General features: G+C 34.9%; 1 protein-coding gene across 1 annotated transcript in view; it reads left to right on the forward strand.

The window, feature by feature from the left end:
* Positions 1-18,521, forward strand: part of TBC1D5 (TBC1 domain family member 5) — a 421,112-nt gene that overhangs the window by 90,813 nt on the left and 311,778 nt on the right. The window contains exon 3 of the mRNA XM_070433344.1: positions 4,108-4,309. The gene's annotated coding sequence lies outside the window, so the exon portion shown is untranslated. The remainder of the gene's footprint in view (positions 1-4,107; positions 4,310-18,521) is intronic.

Genomic DNA, 18,521 nt, shown 5'->3' on the forward strand with positions numbered 1-18,521 from the left:
AGGTATTTGTCTTTGTCTGACTTAAATCATTTAATATAACAGTGCTCTATAGGCTCATCTATTCATCTATCCATGGACACCTAGGTTGCTTCCATATCTTGGCTATTGTAAATAATGCTACAATGAACATAGGGGGGCATATATCTTTTCTAATTAGTGATTTTTTTTCTTTGTATAGATAACCCAAAGCAGAATTGCTGGGTCATTTGGCAGCTCTACTTTCAATTTTTTGAGAAATCTTTTTCTTATTTTCCATAATGGCTGTACCAATTTCCAATCTCACCAACAGTGGTTCCATTTTCTCCACATCCTCACCAGCACTGATTTGCTTTATTTTTTTTAAAATGCCAGCCATTCTGACAAGTGTGAGGTGATACCTCATTTCTGTTTTGACTTGCATTTTCGTGATGATTAGTGATGTTGAGCATTTTTAAATATGTTTGTTGCCATATGTATGTCCTCTTTGGAGAAATGTCTATTCAGGTCCTCTTCTCATTTTTTAATTGGATAGTTTTTATTGTTGTTTTTGTTTTTTGTTTTTCTTGGTGTTAAGGGAGTTTAGTACCAAACCTACTAAATATGTAGCATAATGCAAACTTTGGTACTCAGCTGGATTATATATATAATTCAGAGTGAGATATTACATGAATCATACCTTTCCGATCTCATATTCAACAGTATTTCTTTAGGTCTTTGCTGATCTCTGGACTAAATCAGTCTCCTGTTATAAAATCTCATGGTTCCCCACTGTCTATATTTTTAATAGCATTTATCTCTGCTTACAATTATGTATTGGTATGGTTATTGGGTACTACTGTCTGTTTCCCCAAATAAAATGTAGGTTCTAGGCTGAGACCATTTCAATGTTTATAAACAGCCCTGACAATGGAAGAGAAATATTAAATGACTGACTGAAGTACATAACTAGTGATTAATTCTAAAGTGAGGTAAGTACACATGGAGTTACAGTGGTGGCATTTTAAGCATTGTTACTTGGCAATATTTTAGTTATTGTAGTATTGACTTTAATCAGTCTCTAATTTTACTTTTTCTATTAAATCTAAGTATAAGTAGTATTTTGAGTTTTGAATTCCCCAGTTCAGATTAAGAGCTGCCAGAAGTTGATTGTACTTGAGTGAGCTTTAGAATGAAAACTTTCCCCTTCCTCCCATGTGCAGAATATTTGAAGTTTACAGTTCAAAAAAGAAATAGTTGGTTACATATTTCTTGATGTTTACTATATGGAGAGTTTTCATTTATGTTAGTTGCCTGAAGCATTAAGATTTTGAAACACAAAACTTATGAAGTCAAAAAATCATAGTGGTTATAATGGGTTTCTCAGCTCTTATAAAAGTAAAAGAGAAATCAAGAAGATTAATATAAATAGTTGGAATTATGAATTATGTTTTTGTGGTGCGTTTTTGGTATTTGGACCTTAATTTACTGCATGCTTTGTTGGCATATTGAAGTGTTCTTATGAAAACCCTTAAAATTTTAGTATTTTTTTGAAAATTGGTTTATTTCTTTGTTTACATTTAAAAATTAGTGCTTTCAATAGGGTTTGCTTTCCTTCTATCCTGAATTCTTCCTAGGAGTACACAACTTCAAAAGTAAAGAGGCACAGTCAGCAGAAAAAAAGAGGTGGTTTGAGCATTTATGCATTAAATATGCATGTTAATTAAGAAAGAAATTAGAAAAATATGAAAACAGATGTTACATAAATTATTGTAGTCCCAGAGCAGCAGTAACTTATACCTTGACATTAATTTTTATATATGCATATGTATATCTATTTCTAGATTTCTCAGTATTTATACAATTCCATAGAGAATAACTAGAAAAAGAACTGGTATATCCTTTCAGTGAGATTGTGGTAAACATTCCTTCTGCATGTGGATTGCTGAGGAAGACTACTGTACAGATAGTGTTCGTGTCTCCTGATTCTCCTGTAGTCTTTTTTCTCCCTTGTGGTTTCTCTGATGGTATGTCAATGAGATCTTTTATTGGACATGTCCTATCAGAACAAGAAAATAAATTACAATCCTAACAGTGTAAGAAATGTAAAATTGACCTGGGTATAAAGTGTGTATTTAGAAACAAAACAAATTACAACTACTCAGCACATTGATTGTAGTGTCAATTTTTCTTTTGGCTACTGTCACACTTTCTGAAGAAATAGCCATTGTTCTCTGAATAGTATTGACACGCTAGTATGACAGTATATAGTGTGTTTCATAAGTACACATCAAATACACACATGTTGGAATATTTAAAATATATTTAATGTCTTTCACTTTTAAAGAGTAATCCATAGAATAAAAATGGTCTATATTTTGACAAGGGGAAGATGAGAAATAAAGTTGCTAAACCACATTATTTTAGTGGTTTAGCGACTTTATTTCAACCATCCAGAAAAACCAAGTAAATATGTTGCTGTCCAAGGAGCTGCTGACAATATTTAGATATTTTCCATACATCTATATATATAAAAGGCTAATATGCTAAGTGTCAATCCGACCAGTAGCTATGACGTGCACTGACCACCAGCGGGAAGACACTCAACACAGGAGCTGCTAAGATGCAGTGAGTTGGCAGTAGCAGTTCTGGGGTGAGGCCTTGCGATTCCACCTTTGGTCATGGGTTATGTTATTGCTGGGGCACTGTCGGCCCCAAATCTGGTTTACTGTACACTTGTCTTTGCGTTCCACACCCTGTACGATAGCAACTTTGCAGAGTGCCCTCTTGCACTCTGGGACCCCTGAGGGGATGTCGGAGAGCCAGTTTTGGCCCTATCCCTGCAGGCCTGGCTGAGGGACCCCACTTGCTGGAGGGACCCCACCTGCTGGAGGGACCCCACTCATTCCACAGACGCCCTTCGAGCCACTGCGCCACCCCAGGTGCAGCCGACCAGGAAGGGACTGCAGGAGGTTGGCTCTAGGGCGTGTCCAGCCCATTTTGCTCAGTCTCACCCCGCCGGCAACCTTCTAATTAATTTCCTTTCAATGTGCACGAATCCGTGCACTGGGTCACTAGTATACAATTGAGAAACATGCTGTTTATAACTTTTTCAGATGAGATTGAAAGTTAAAAGGAGAAAATGCTGTATTAGAATGTGATAAAACATTCTTAACAATCAAAACATGAATTACATTGAATACAAGAGCATAAAACATTGTTTGGAAATCTGTTTAGAGATCAATCCTACATATATTTGTATTCTTCAGAGATCCTGTTTTGTTATTTGGTTTTAGTAGTATATGATGCTAAAATGTAGTTAAGGAATTAATTTTTCTGAATCTTAGTAGTTTTCAGTTCTGTTATCCTAATATTTTTCAGTTTTATGTTATTGATTTATGTTTTACATTATATTGCCTAATTATTGTTATCCTTTTGTATATGTGCTGAGCTACTGATAAGCTCTAAAAGGTTTTTGGGAGTAAACTAAACTAATATAGGATGAAATCTAGAGGAGAGTGATAATATGTTTAGTAAATTATTATTATTAAGAAGTTCTTGACTTATATTGGATAGCTTTTTAAGAAATTCAGTTGTCATTCTTACAGATTTTATATAGAGAGATATTTGTGTCAGATATGTTTTGTGAAAATATATTATTAAAAGTGATAAGATATTTCGGCAAAAAGACTATTGTCTGTATTTTAATTTTATATCTTATTAATGCTTTGGAATCCACTTTCAATGAAATTTTTTCCATATTTGTTTTCAAATGTCAAATTTTCATTATTTTATGAGATTTTATTGCTTGATATTATTTTATTATGTATTAGTAGAGTAGTGTATTTGTTAGTTGAACATTTTTATGTCATTGCAATGAAATGAAGTTGTATGATTTGTTTTATAGTGAAGTATTTTGGATTTTTTTAATATTATAATACCTTTTATTTTAGGTATTATAAAACGATTCCCTTCCTTCCAGGAGTTAAAATAGAAAATGGAAAGAGTGATTAGTGACTAGACTAACATTTGTCCCCTAAAAACCAAAAATATGACACATTTTTTTCAGCCTGCCTTTTGCATTTTTGCTCTGGTTTAAGGTTCCTTCTGAAATAGGAATATTTGAAGCTATTTTATTTGTTTATTTTCTAGGTATTTGCCGATTTTCCAGCAGCTTAGTTGAAGAACTCTGCGGATCTTTATTTCCTGATTCTTCTTTACTTCCAATTTCCAACTAAGACTTGTATTCAGAGAACTTTGTTATACTGAGCCTGAGGAATTCTTTGACACATAACAAGAGCATGCATTTTCAAGTGTCAGTTAGGTTTGTGGATCAGTAAAGATCTTCTAAAAGGTAAGCATATATTTATTCAAAGTTTACCTTTAAGAATTTAATATTATTAAGACATGCCTTACTTTGTTCAGGCTTTATAACAAAAATACCATAGACTGGGTGACCTGTAAACAACAGAAATTTATTTTTCACTGTTCTCAAGGCTGCGAAGTCCAAGATCAAGGTACCGTCAGATTCTGTGTCTGGTGAGAAGATGGTTGTCTTCTCACTGTGTCCTCACATGATAGAAGGAAAGAGAGAGCTCTCTGGGGTCTCTTCTTACAAGGGCATTAAAATCATTCATGAGGGCTGCACCCTCATGACTTAATTACCTCCCAAAGGCATTACTCCTAACACATTGCTTTGGGAAGGCAGATTTCAACATCTGAGTTTTAGGGTGCATAAACTTTCATTTCAACAATACCCTTGCTATAATGATGTGTTCATAGATTCCTGTACAAAAAATATGTGTACGTATGTATTTGTGGGTGTGCATACGTGTGTGTTGATACACTTCTACTGGTTTTTGATTGTAGGCTCCTTTAAGGAATAATGTTGCCCCCTAACATAGTTACATAGAGATACCTGACCTGTTTCTCTCCACCTCGTATCTGTTCACCAGCTTCCAGTCTTTTCCTTTTCCTCCTTGTTTTCTTTCTCATTTATCTGAGCCTCCAAGGGGGCGTTAAAGTGTATTTCAATCAGCAGACTTAGCACTTTCTTTAGGGAATGCTTTTTGTATCCATCTCTTTCCTTTTTCTTTCTTCCCTCCCTCCTACATTCATTAATTTGTTAGAGAAGCAAGATTAGAATGATTGAACTTAGAGTTGAAGGTATCTTAAGTAGCACTTAGTCCCCCCCATTTTTTTTTTTTACCACAATTCATAGTAAGAAATAAAATTTACATTTTAAGCCATTTCCCACAGGTACAAATGTACAAATGAAACGGAAACAAAAGTTCAGAGTTTTTAGCCTGACTACCAGGCTGTGCTCTTTTCTATTATATTTTGTATGTTTTATTTAATACATGCTGGTGCTTATAACTAAATTTATTTCCCTATCCAATAACAGATCACTTTTATAATTTTAAATACCATGCCTTAGATCATTTGTGTATTTGTTCATGACTGACGTGTTAAAAAGGTAAATGGAATCAGGCAATTTGATGTCTGTCTCTGTCAGGTTGCTTTTATCCTGTCTCCTCTGTGTGTCTCTCATCTTTCTCCATTCAGTACAAGCTATCAAATGATTTGGTGAAAGAACTGGGTAACTGCTGGGAAACTCCAAGGTTCTTCTGTAGTAAGAATAGATACAAATATTACTCAAAATTTGAACTGGGGATAATCTTTGATAGAATCATCCTTTTACAAGGTGTGTATTTCTTTATTCTCTTCCTGTTTGTCCCATCTACATAAATTATATATGCTGATGTCCTTAAGTCATTCTTTTTTTTATATATATATTTTATTGATTTATTTACAGGGAGGAAGGGAGAGGGATAGAGAGTTAGAAACATTGATGAGCCAGAAACATTGATCAGCTGCCTCCTGCACGCCCCCTACTGGGTATGTGCCTGCAACCAAGGTACATGCCCTTGATTGTAATTGAACCTGGGACCCTTCAGTCCGCAGGCCGACGCTCTATCCACTGAGCCAAACTGGTCAGGGCAGTCATTCTTGGTTTAAAACATTTTTATCTTTTTCATATCAGCTTAGAATAACCCAGATATTTTCCCAAAGTGGTCTCTTCTAGTACCCATTCCCATTTTATGTAGCTTTTTTTTATTCTTTTAAAAGATTACAAGCATTTTTCTGATTATAAAAGTAATATGTTGTCTTAGGAAGTTTGGTGTATATAGGAAAGTAAAAAGAAGATAAAAATTATTCCTAATCCAACCGTAGCAAAAGCATTTCTGAGAGGGAAGTTCATAGTGATAAACTCCTACATTTTTTTAAAAAAAGAGCTCAAATAAAAAAGCAAATTTTACACCTCAAGAAACTAGAAATAAAAAGAACAAACTAGGCACAAGGTTTATAGAAGAAAGGAAATAAAGAGCAAGAAATAAATGAAATAGAGACTAGAATGACAAGAAAAATTATCAATGAAACTAAGCTGTTTATTTTAAAAAGGTAAACAAAATAGACAAAGCTTTAGCTAGGTGTACTAAAAAAAAAGATAGTACTCAAAATTAGGAATGAAAGAGGAGATATTAGAACTAATGCCACAGAAATACAAAGAATTATAAGCGAATACTATGAACAATTGTATACCAACAAATTGGACAACTTAGAAGAAATGGATAAATTTCTAGAAGCACAACTTACTAAGACTGAATCATGAAGAAATAGATAATCTGAACAGATCAATTGCTATGAGGACATTGACTCAATAATTAAAAATCGCCCAGCAGCCCAGCAGGCATAGCTCAGTGGTTGAATGTGGCCTTTTGAACCAGGAGGTCACAGTTTACTTCCTAGTCAGGGCACATACCTGGGTTGCAGGCTCAATCCCCAGTGTGGGGTATGCAGGAGGCAGCTGAACAATGGTTCTCTCTCATAGTTGATGTTTCTGTCTCTCCCTCTCCCTTTCTCACTGATATCAATAAAATATATTTAAAAACAAAAACAAACAGTCCTAGCTGGTTTGGCTCAGTGGATAGAGCGTCAGCCTGCGGACTCAAGGTCCAAGGTTCTATTCCTGTCAAGGGCACATGCCTAGGTTGCAGGCTCAATCCCCAGTAGGGGGCGTGCAGGAGGCAGCCTATCAATGATTCTCTCTCATCATTGATGTTTCTATCTCTCTCTCCCTCTCTCTTCCTCTCTGAAATCAATAAAAATATATTTTAAAATAAAAAAAACCCAAACAAACAAACAAACAAAAAACCTCCCAACAAAGAAAGGTACAGCACCACATGGCTTCATTGGTGAATTCTATCAAATATTTAAAGTAGAATTAATGCCAATTCTTCTCAAACTTGTCCAAAATATAGCAGCTAATAGGATGTCTGTCCCAGAACCTTCAATTCCATCCTAATAGTTTTTTTCAAGGCAAACTATTATCTCTGTGCAGTTTTATGCTAGTGGTATAATTTGAGTAACACAGAAGGATGTTTCATTGATTTGAAATATATATATATAAAATATTTTTATTGATTTCGGAGAGGAAGGGAGAGGGAGAGATACATAGAAGCATCAATGATGAGAGTCATTGATTGCTGCCTCCTGCACACCCCTCCTGGGTATTGAGCCCGCAACCCAGGCATATGCGCTTAACAGAATCGAACCCAGGACCCTTCAGTAGGCAGGCTGACGCTCTATCCACTGAGCCAAACCGGCCAGGGCTGAATTGAAATATTTTAATTGGAGAAGATATTTGGGAATGTAGGGAGAAGTTCTTGAAAGGGTAATTGTCTTTTTATTGACTCTAACATGTCATCAGCTTTAAGAGTAGATGCAATGTGAATACATCTAATATTATTAACAAATATGTATTAACTATTCACTCTGTGGTAGATACTCAGTTAATCTTAAATAAATGTCACTTTAAAATATTTTCTTTTAAAAAATGGTTCATGTCAGGAAAATCAATTTTGGGGGAAGTTTATTTGTGAAATGTTTTAGGTTTTTAATATACACGAACTAGACATAACACATTTTTTTGATAATGAAGTAACAGCAAACTTAAAATAAAAGTGAAATGTGGGAAATACAGAATATGTTTCACTTTCTCTTTCTGTTATTCACTTTTAAAAAGACAATGAATAGTGAAATTGACCTCTTGTTCCTGTAGTTCTGCTAGTCTTTTGTGGTACCTAGTATACCTGAAAGAAGCATCATAAATTGGAAGGAAAAAGTTATATGAACATATAATCAGACAAATAGAAAATGGAACCTTTATAATTGAGAACTGACTGTTTTTATTTTACATAGAAATTTGAATTTTTATTTTAGATTATTCCCATTTAGAAATACTTACTTTATAGTTTATGAACAGCTGACTCATTTAAAGGGGATTTAAAAATTTTTAATTTGTAATGATTTAATCATTATGATATTAATGTTTTATTGACACAGAATGAGGTTTCAGTTATTAAAAATATGTACTCAGAGTTTTATAGAGTGAAGAATAATTTTGCCTCAACTTACAAGTTACTTAATTTCTTCAGAATGTAGTGAATATTGGCTGAAGATATTTTGAAAGCCTTAATTACTTGGAATATATTTGAAACCTCTCGTCTTATGTACTTCTGTGCAAAATGTTACATATTTTTGGATCATATATAGTACAGGCTTAAAGTTTTGAGTTTTCCATTTCCAGTCTTATAAAGGCTTATAAATATATATGGTGGTACTATTGGAGCTAAATAGTTTTATACACATAATTGTCATTCAGCTATAGCTGTCTGGAATAAAATGTCTTGGAATAAGTAGTCATTTTCCATGTGAAATAACCATTTGAAAATTGTTTTTCATCTGACAGCATGTATTTTAATTTTTATAAATAGCACAGAGGAATTGAAGTATTTATGTAGATAAGGATGGTTATCAGCTCAAGTTCAGTAGTGTGTTTTTTGACTTTATTAGGCTGTAGATATTTTATAATTTTTAAAAGATATGTTTATTATTTTATGAAATACACATGCTTTCATTATACTTTGTGTTGATCTAATTTCCTATTGAAATCACCGATTAAAAGGGAATTGTGTACCAGTGGGGTTCTAAACCTTGACATTATTTTAATCTGATAACAAATGGGTTTAAGTTCATGTTCTTTCAGTTGTTGGCAACAAATCTAAACCTGTATTTTTTGGATTTATGAGGATAAGTCCTGCTTTGGCAATCTTATAGATCCTCAAGAGAATAGTTAAACAGTGATTAATCATTGTTTCTTCACTGAGTGTGCAGAAAAGAATGGAAAAGCTGCATTTCACACTTCTGAAGCAATTAATCCCCATGATCTTAGCCAGGTTTGTCTTGTAGATAAGTCGGGATACAAAACGGTACCTAATTTATCAATGTATGCATGCCATAAAGTATAAAACACACAATTTATTTCATATCATTTATAGTCAAATGTAAAAAAAGAGTGACTTTGCCATATCCAAGAGTGTTTCCTACATTACCTTCATATAAACTAAGTACCAGAGATTACAATGGGATTCCTGTTTATTGTGCACATCTGGTGCAGTCACTATGCATTTTCTCATTCACTTGCTGGCATTTTTAGTGATTGTGGCATAAATCACCTTGCTAATCAGAAACATAAGTGACGGGAAGTCATCTCCTTTTTTTGAACAATGGGAAAAAACATATGGCTTCTTAGACAGGACTTGGCTGTTATAGTATTTATGTGGTATTATATTCTGTATTTAGAATTTCATATTAATTGCAGTGATTTGATTGAAGGCATTGAACACCCAGGATTTGTGGTCAACATATTCGTTTTGTAGCATTTTCATAACAAATAAACAAAAAAGGTAAAATTACATGCCTTGTAATAAAATTTTTAAAAATAAAAACTACTTTGGGAAGAGGTTTTATATTAAGATGAATTGAAGAAAATATATAATTTTAAACTGTTTGTGTGGATGTTTCTATAGATGCATAAATATAGTAATTACAAGTTACAGGGTTTTAAATTATATCTACTTCAAAACATTGCGTGAGTAGAGTAAAAATTACTGTCTTTTAGATGCTAAAATTGAATTGACAGTAGTTTGCTTTTCTATACATAGTGTTATTTGAACATGAGTTGCATTTTTTGATGAATTTTTATTAGTTGGAATCACTTCTGCATATACTACAACTGAAAGTAAAAGATGAAGTAATGCTTTGTAAAACGTAATATATCAGTGCAAACTTTAAAGACTACTTCCAGTGAATTTGTTGCTGTTTGTTATAGAATGTTTGCTGTAGGTTTGAAGGTCTTTTTCTTCGTCCTCAATAGTCACTTAATTCTCAAAAGATGGTAAACATAATGGCCTTTCATCCTTATTTGACTTTATAATACTTACCTTCCTATACCTTATCATTTTCCATTTTCTTACTATTGGGTGGTAAGAAAATATTTATTTTGAATGTTTAAATTTCAAATGGAAATTTATTTGTTCAGAGAACTTTATGTCTTTTACAGCTTGTTTTCTATATTACATGTGACTATAAATTAGGTGAATTTTTAAACAAATATATCAGAATCTGTTTATTCAGATGTGTGTTATTCCCTTTGAAGTCGTCCCCTTGGGAAGACGTATACATAATCCATTAATCAAAGTATTTTAGGAATGCCTCTTTTTTTATTTTTCTTCAGTGGAATTGATATATAGCTGCCCAAAATGGGTACTTTGAAGGGAGATAAGATTCATTATGTGTATATATGTACTGGTATTTTTGTTTTAAAAAAATCAATCATAATAGCTTGTATTGCAGCCTGTATATATCTTGTAGATAATTGGACACTCTGAATAGAAATAGAGATTTGAAAAATTGCTTGAATTTTAAATAAATGGTCATATTTATCCATTTTGTTTTATAAATCTTTAATATTGTCTCAAGGATCATTTGCAGTAGGAGTCCACAAATTGAATAAATGCAGCATAAGGAGGAGGTGTTTTATATATTTTATTCTGTTGTTGCTGCTTGTTTTAAAATGCCACTATCCAGATTCTCGAAGGTATAGTGTGCTATTTTTAAAAATATATTTATAACTGAATTGAGATTTTTCTTCTAAATTAAAATATTTTAGAAAATTACCTGAAGTTTACTTAAAATTACCTAAAATACTTAAAATTACCTAAAGTTTACACCATACTGCCTCAGTACTTGTTCATTTTTATTTCCTTCATGCTTTTAAAGCCTTTTTGCCCCTCCCCTTCGTTTTTGTTTTTTTAAAGTATTTAAAAAACATGGGATGTATATGTTGTAAAGATCAGTTTTAAAGTCATCCACTTTTAAATAGATATATTTATACTAGAGGCCCGGTGCATGAAATTTGTGCACGGGTAGGGTCCCTAGGCCTGGCCGGCAATAAGGGCCGGCTGGGGCCTTCCTTCTGCCAGCTGCTGGTCGGGGCCTTCCTTCATTTCGCGCCGCCCCCTGGTGGTCAGCACATATCATAGTGAGTGGTCAAACTCCTGGTCGGTCGAACTCCTGAGGGGACAATTTGCATATTAGCCTTGTATTATATAAGATTTACCTTTTTTCCACCAAAATATGAAAATTCTAGGAGGATAGGTTGTTAAAATCCAAGAAATACATAATTTATGAGATGGGTAAAAGTATCAAAATAAATGAAGAAAAATAGAGCTCTGTTTTTAGTGATTGAACACTTTGTTAATAATGGATTTTTAAAAAAGATTTTCTAATTATTTTTTAGAGTGAGAGGAAAGGAGAGGGAGAGAGAGAAACATTGATGTAAGACATAGATCGGCTACCTCCTACATGCTCCTTACCAGGGACTAAGCTGCAACCTGGGCATGTGCCTTGACCTGGAATTGAACCTTTTGGTGCATGGGACAAGCCCAACCAATGACCCACACTGGCTACGGCAATAATGGATTTTTGAGGAAAAATTTCTTTCATAAAGTGCTTGATCTGAAAAATACATTAACCTAAAGTATTTGTTGATTTATCATGTTTATAAAGCCAGGAATTTAATTTTTAAATGTATGTCAATTTTTGAATGGAATTGAACTACCAGTAATGTTGATGTTCATTGCACACTTATTTAAAAAAATTTTTTTTCAGAGAATTTGCATTGTTTTTTGTTTATTTTATTTGTTGTTATTAATCCTCACCTGAGGACATTTTTCCATTGATTTTTTAATTTTTTAGACCTGGGATTGAACCTGCATCCCAGGTCTGTGCCCTTGACTGAAATCAAACCCATGACTCTATGGTGCATGGGCCAAATGCTCTAACCACTTAGCAACACTGGACAGATCTGCATTTCGCCCCCCCCACCCACCACCATAGTTCATTCTTATTTGCAATCATACTTTGTTGGTATATATTACCTTGTAAAATAGATTTTGAATTGAGTACAAAACTTGCAAGAAGAGTTATTGTTCTTACCTTATGTTCTCATGGCATAAAGAATAAATTCTTCACCATAGGGATAAATTTAAGCCAGGGCAATTATTGCTTGCTGTCCTTCTCTCCGGCCATCTCTTTTTTCTGTTGGAATTTGTCTGGAAATGGCCTTTGGAATGCTTTCCTCTGCCTGCAAGTACTGTGGGCTGAGTAGTGTGACACTCTTGGCCTAATCACACTGAAATTTTTTTCTAAAAGTTCATTTGTGAAATATTTCTCAAAATGGAGACATTTTTTTTTGTGTGTGTATGAATGGGAAAGCTGCTTTGAGTGGCATAAGTAATTCAGAAATTTTAATATAATGTTTTTAATGGAATACATTAAGTATGAGAAACATGGAGTAAGAAATGGTTTCCATGTTTAAATAGTTTTTGTTTGTTTTAGTGTTTAAGACTCTTTTCTGGGTCACATGTTTCCAGTGTGAACTTCACTTGTGTTAACTGCAGGGGTTCAGTCATATCTGAGTATAGTGACCAGCAGGATGGCTGCCGGTAGTCTTTGATGCATAGGAAAAAAAATGATTTTTTTTTTTTTAAGGAAATGAAAGAATAAAGAGCCAGACAATAGTCTCCTTTTGTTAGAGAAGCAGCATTTTAAACTTAACCTTGAGGTCTGTTTTGTTTTCTGGTATAGATCTCTTAGGCCTTGTGAGTTAGGAGGATAGGTTGCTTGTAAGAAAAAAAATTAGAACAGGAAAATGAGGATACATTCTGAAAGATGTTTGGGGACAAGCAGCATTGCCCCTTTATTCTCTAACTGAGGGACCAGTAGAAAGGCATTTTTTTCCTTCTTCGCCACAATTCACTGAGTGACTGGCATTTTGCAGACTGCACTGTGCTGGCAGTGTTAGAAAGGCATGGGCACCATGTGTGACAGCAGTGTTGCTGAACCAAGCAGCAGTTAGAGCAGGGGGGAAGCAGGGCTCAGTGAAAGTTGGGAGGGGGGGTGCTGAAGAAGCTGCAGGGGTGCCCTGTCAGTGACAGTAGTGACCAGTAATCAGCAGTACAGAGCAAAGGTGATACCAGGATTGGGAAAACAGATGAGGCCCAAGTGGAATAAGCAGACCTCAGACACTACACAGAAGGATAAAATCATAGATGTGCCATGGTGGGTGACTGTTAGCTAACTCGTCTTGCTCATGAGCACATGTGAGTATTTTAGGATAACTCTCAGAAATGTTCTGTGGGACAATTTATAGGCCTTGCCTCCTGCATTGTGGGTTGTATTAGAGTTCTGCAGAGAAACATAACCACTAGGGGATAATATATATGTAAATATATATATACTGAGTGGCCAGATTATTATGACCACCTGACATTTGTAGGCAAATTAGCCGTACACTGCATCATATGGGATATGGAAGCCGAAGGCCTGTTCAAACACCTTTGCTGTCTGCAATTACCAAGATAAAACGTCTCCAATTCGCGCAGGAACACAAGGATTGGACAGTCGAGCGTTGGAAAAAAAGTCATGTGGTCCAATAATCACGTTTCCCGTTGCATCATGCAGATGGCAGAGTGAGAATTTGGCGGAAACAGCATGAAAGCATGCACCCCACATGCATGAGTACAACCCTTCAAGCTAGTGGGGGCAGTGTTATGGTTTGGGGCATGTTTTCCTGGCATGATTTGGGCCCTTTAATTCGTGTGGAACAACGTCTGAATAGCACAACATACCTAAGTATCATTGCTGATCAAGCCCATCCTATCATGTTGATGGTGTATCCCAATGGAGATGGCTTCTTCCAACAAGACAATGCGCCATGCCACAGTGCTCTTATTGTGCAGGAGTGGTTTCAAGAACATGAGGGAGACTTTACCTTGCTTAGGTGGCCCCCACAATCACCAGATCTCAATCCAATTGAGCATTTGTGGGACGAAGTTAAAAGAGCCATCAGGCAGCTGGTTCCACAACCATCAAATCTCACAGAACTGGACAGTGCTATTCATCAGGCATGGTGTCAGATTCCTCGCATCACCTTTCAACATCTCGTGGAGTCGATGCCAAGAAGAATCGCCGCAGTATTGAAGGCAAAAAGTGGCCCAACGAAGTACTGGTTGGTGGTCATAATAATCTGGCCACTCATGTATATCAGTATATATATATATATATATATGTATATATATATATATATATATATATATATATATATATGTATATATATATGTATATATATATAGTATTATATATTTTATATTTTATGTATATACTGTGTCCACCAAAATTGTATACACACTTTAACAGTTGGTAGCTCAATTTTGAAAATGAAATGTATTTTAATAAATACTGCCTTTATAATTATTCAGAGTATGTGTATACCTTTTTTTGGAATACACACACATACACACATATGTATAAAATAGAACTTGGTTCATGTGGTTATGGAGGCTAAGTCCCATGATATGCCATTTGCAAGCTGAAGAACCAAGAAAGCCTGTGTTGTAATTCCTTTTGAGTATGAAGGCCTGAGAATTGAGATGATAGGGTTGGGTGTGGGGAGTCTGAGTCCAAATATCTCAGCTCAAACTGAAAGAGCCAATTTACCCTTCCTCCAACTTTTTGTACTGTGCAGGTCCTCAATGTATTGGATGCTGACCACATTGGTTGAAAGCATCTTTTTACTCAGTCGATTCCAGTGCTAATCTCTTTTGGAGACACCCTCATAGACATACCCAGTAATGTTTTACCAGCTCTCTTGGCATCCCTTAGCCCAGTCAACTTGGCATATAAAATTAGTCATCACAGGGGGAAGATGAGAACCAGCAAGTATGATTTACATTTATTTTGTAAAATAATTTTATAAATTTCTTGAAGTATTAAGTGTCTTTCTTTTCCTCCTCTTCCTTTTTTTTTTTAAACTTCTTTGTCACATAATGTTTTGCTTAGTTACCTACTATGGCAAACAGTATTTTAGGTGTTGGATCAGCAAAGTTAAAATAAAATTCTTTCCTTTAGGAGCTTGATGTCTATAGGAGAAAGAATGGCAGATAAAAACAATAACATCTAATGTGATGAATGATAATGATAGAGTCATGCATGGGAGTTAGTAGACCCCAGAAACTGATACTTAAACCAGCTTGGAGTTGGGATTGAGGAATGGTTCTAAGGAGACTTCCAGAGAAGGTGCAGGCTGAGCTGTGTGTGAGGAATGTTGAAGAAAGACACCCTAGGCAGAGGAAAACATTGCAGGAATGACTGCAGACCTAAAGTGTATTTGAGGAACTGCAAGTGGTTTGGTTTTGCATGTTGGCTAATATTGAGACCTGAGATATGTAATTTAAATTTTTGAAGAGTCTTGTATATAATACTAAGAGTTTGGACATTTTTCTTGAAGGAAAAATAGAAGAGGAAGGAGAACCAATGTGGAAAGAAGAACCTCAGATTTTAGTGCTAGACATTGAGACCTGGTGAAGGGATTTACGCTAAGAAGTAGTGTGATCAGATTTGGATTTAGGAAGAGCACTTATGCGACATTTGATCACATAAGTGAATTGGAGGGAGATCTCAAGAGCCAGGATACCAGTTTAGGAGACTATTACATGAGGTAAGGGGATAAATTGAGACACTAAATTAAGTCAGTCAGGACTAAGAGAGAAGAGACTAATTGAGAAAGTAGAATTGACTGGGTTCTTCAGTTGATTGGATGTGAGAGAGGCAAGAAGAAAATACAGGTATCGGGTTGGGCAGATGATTCATTGGTGGTGTTATTCCTTAAATAGAGATTACTACAGGGACAGTTTGAAGGTAATAGAATGACTTCTGTTTAAGCATCTTATTGATTAAAAATATTTAGGAGATGGTTGAATATATGGATCTCAGGCCTAGGAGATCAGTTGTAGTAAGAGATGTACGCTTGGCATGGATTTTTTAAACAATTATTTGCCAAGCATTTTCCAAGCATTGTGTTAGGCATCGGAAGGTAAGGAAGAGGGAGCTATGTGTAAGTAGGTCTGACATCTGTGTAAGAGAGGATGAAGAAAGATGGGGGAGGAAGACTCTCAGATAGCAATACAGCTTTGAGAAAGTCTCAGCCTTATCAATGATGAGGGGATGGTGTTGGGGGGCCGAGCAGATTTTGCCCATTAGAGATGCCCTTTGTTGGGCAGGAATGGTCTTCCTCTAGCATCCCTCTATGAGTGGGGCAAGTGTGGCCTTGATGTGAACACTGCTGTGGATCCTGAAGGTGTGACAGCTGGAAATGGTTGGTAAACTGCACTCCTCACAGCAGTGGTACACTCCTTGGCTGCTTCAGTGGATGTGGGTGCTTCACTTGGGTAAAAGGTGGAAGGAATTCCTGTTGGTCCATTATTTCCTCTGCTTCCAGTAATTTCAATATAAAGTCAGAGAAGGTGACAGGTTGAGCAAGTGTTGGAAGGTTTCAGGAAAGAGCAAGAAAAGAGAATGTATTGGTAAAACGTTAGTTGAAATAGTAGCTCATCTACTCTAGGGTTGACAGAGAAGGAAGTGGAACTAGAAGGGGGTGCTAAGGGGTTGAAATGAAATGAAGTCAAAGAACTAAATGTTGCAGTGAGTTTGAAAGCACTTGTACTGAGGGTGTAAGGGACCTTTGAAGAGAGACAGTATGATAACTTGGTGTATTAGTTTAATATTAATAGCGAAACTCTGGGAAATACTGGTATGTTGAAATCCCTTCATATAAATTGAGAATAAAACTTTACTAGCAGAACATGACAATTATATGTATGCAGTATGTAATAAATACTAGTATACGCACCATAGAATTACAACTATAAATACTATGTAAAAGTATAAAGATAACCTAATTACTTAGTTTTAGTAGTGTTACTTTTCTGGAAAGTAAAGTTTCAGGGTCACCTTTCTACCACGTTTCTCAAATCTATTCAATTGTCAGGCAATGCAATTTTCCCCCCAAGAACTTTTTTCTTTTTAATGGATTATTTTTCAATTTTTCTAATAGTCTAAGAAAACATTTCAGAGCTTTCTTTTTTCCTCAAAAGAGAAATACATGAGTTCCCCTCTCATGAAGGGTTTGTTTGTGTCTTTATACCTAATAGAAAAATTAAAAAGTGAAAAAACATTCAAAGCATGTTAGCTAAACATTTCTAACTGAAAGTAATAAAGGTAAGATAACATTTTTAAATACAAACAAATAACCTTTCTTTAGCTCTCCTCTTGCAGAAGAGGATTAGAAGTTGCATTAAATAATTTAGGTAATTAAAATAATATAAGGTAGGTTGGTAGAAGGGTGGACAAATGGATAGACATTATAGTAAAGCAAGATTTCAAAAATATAATTCAAGATTCTAGGTGGGTGTTCACTGTAAAATTCTTTCAACTTTTCTGCATACTGAAAAATATTTATAATAAAATGTTGAAAAAGTAATATAGCTTTTGCAACTTTGAAATGCATAAAAATGATGGTCTGATGGATAGGTAAGTGATAAAGCAAGTACAGTATAGTAAAATGTCAGTGATAGTTGGTGTATGAATGTTCACTGTAACATTCTTGCAACTTTATGTATGTTTGAATATTTTAGAATAAAATGTTAGAGAAAATAGTGTCATAAACAATGTTTGGCATTAGAGATCTGAGTTCTAGTTGTGTTACCTTAGACAAGATAACTAATCTCTGAGCTACAGTTTCCTTTTCTATAAAATAGGCATAATATCTAGTTTGTAGATGGTTTAGAGAATCAGAAAAAAATATGAGTAAAGCAACTGGCAAAGGTAGACATTTGAAAATGCCTCTGATAAACTGAAACAATAAACTTCAAACTTAGGGATCGTATCTTAGTTTTTGCTTAATATATTTAGAATTTTTGGGTATATGGCCAGTTATTTATTTGGATGGAACTAGGGATGAGGTGAGGTCAAGGTGTAAATTTTTGTTATCAAGATGGCTTTATTTCACACAAATGACCTTTATCCCTCATATTCAGAGTCTGTATTTTTTTCTGGCTCAATCTCTTAATCAGAGCTTGAGCCCTAATGATAGGAAGTTGGGACACCCTTAACACGGGATGAAATCTCTGACTTTGTGGAACCTATCAAGAAAAACTTGATGGCCTTTAAAAATACTTTCATTTTGTAAAGTACATAAGTTCTCCAAAGTAGAGTTACTGTACTCCTGTCTTAATTATTAGTTCCATCTGAATATGTGTATA

Source organism: Myotis yumanensis, unplaced genomic scaffold, assembly GCF_028538775.1.
Source record: "Myotis yumanensis isolate MYYU_CA2020_CCGP unplaced genomic scaffold, mMyoYum1.0.hap1 SCAF_14, whole genome shotgun sequence".
Taxonomy (NCBI): Eukaryota; Metazoa; Chordata; class Mammalia; order Chiroptera; family Vespertilionidae; genus Myotis; species Myotis yumanensis.